Source organism: Trachypithecus francoisi, unplaced genomic scaffold, assembly GCF_009764315.1.
Source record: "Trachypithecus francoisi isolate TF-2019V2 unplaced genomic scaffold, Tfra_2.0 Lachesis_group9, whole genome shotgun sequence".
Lineage (NCBI taxonomy): Eukaryota > Metazoa > Chordata > Mammalia > Primates > Cercopithecidae > Trachypithecus > Trachypithecus francoisi.
In genome coordinates this window covers 60,551,989-60,553,609 of record NW_022681474.1, presented here as the reverse complement: position 1 = coordinate 60,553,609, position 1,621 = coordinate 60,551,989, and positions in this window count along the sequence as shown.

Genomic DNA, 1,621 nt, shown 5'->3' with positions numbered 1-1,621 from the left:
CCTGATTGGGGACAGAGAAACCCACTAAGTAAATGCAAAAATAGCAATTCTGGCCTTGGGATTCCATAAACCTTCTTAAAATTATGTAACAATTTTGTGTGCCTATGCATACCAAGCATTTTTATGTCGGGAGGCTCCACAGCTTTCATCATGACCCTAAAGGAACACAAAGGTCCCTCCAAAAGAGATGAAACCACTGCACTTAAATAAATACAAAGGTACAACCAGTTTTCAAAAGTTACAAGGAGGGGAAAGGAAGCCTACGGCAAAAGGAAGAAAATAAAAAAGGAAGATTGATATTTTGTACACTGTTTAAACTGAAAAAAGCTATTTTATTTTGAAATAATTATAGACTGAAGGAAGTTGCAAAAATAATAAAGAGAGATCTGATGTACCCTTCACCTGGCTTTCTCCAATGGTAGCATCTTACATAACTATGGTACAGTATTAAAATGAGGAAACTGACATGGGTGCAATCTATAGATCTTATTCAGATTTTGCCAGTTTTTACACACAATCATTTGTGTTTATGTGTGTATGGTACTATGCATGTAATGTCATCACATGTCCATATTCATCTCAGCACCACCATATTCAAGACAGAATTGTTCTACCACCATTAAGGAATCTCCCCATACTCCCACTTTATAGTCTCACACCAACCATTCATCTCTTCTTGTTTAAACTTTTAGAAAGAAGATATTTTTAAGTATTCTACCTACTTTTGCAATACATCCAAAGGAAAAAAGGAAACACTCCAATAAAAGCTTTATGAAATACGTGAAGAATTATTTATTGCAGACCAGTACCTCACAAATACTGGTCTGAACTGGATGCATAAAAACATCTGGGGAGCTTTGTAACAATATAAGCTCTTACTCTCCCTGGAGTGTGCATCAGTAGCTATGGGGGAGAGCCAGATATCTATGTTCAAAATGCTCCCCAAATGTATACCCATATGAACATGTGTAATACTATACGTAAATCTGTATACAGATATGCATGTCCATATAAATATATATGTACTAGTGTGCACACATACACAACTGTAAATGCATAGAAAATTTTTATTAGAACATACTGTAAATCCTTAATAGCAGCTTCCTTCAAATAGGAAGGTACGAGGAGAAACCAGAACTTTTTTTTTCTTTCCCCCGAGACGAAATCTTGCTCTGTCTTTGAGGCTGGAGTGCAGTGGCGTGATGTCAGCTCACTGCAGCCTCTGCCTCCTGGGTTCAAGCAATCCTCCTGCCTTAGCCTCCCAAGTAGCTGGGACTACAGGTGCATGCCATCATGCCCAGCTAAATTTTTTGTATATTTGGTACAAACGGGGTTTCACCATGATGGCCAGGCTGGTCTTGAACTGCTGATATCAGGTGATCCACCTGCCTTGGCCTCCCAACGTGCTGTTAGCAACTGCGCCCAGCCTTCCCCTCCCCTCCCTGCCTTTTTTAACACAACAAGAAAATGGGGGACTGCTGAAGGTTCTCTGGGTTTGGGCTAAAGTCTCTATGGTCCTCTTAACATCGCCCAGAAAGGTTTCTTACTTTTCTCTTTAACCTTCTGTACATTTCAACTCTTTTTTTACAATCAGCATATCTTACTCTGTAATTTTTTTGTA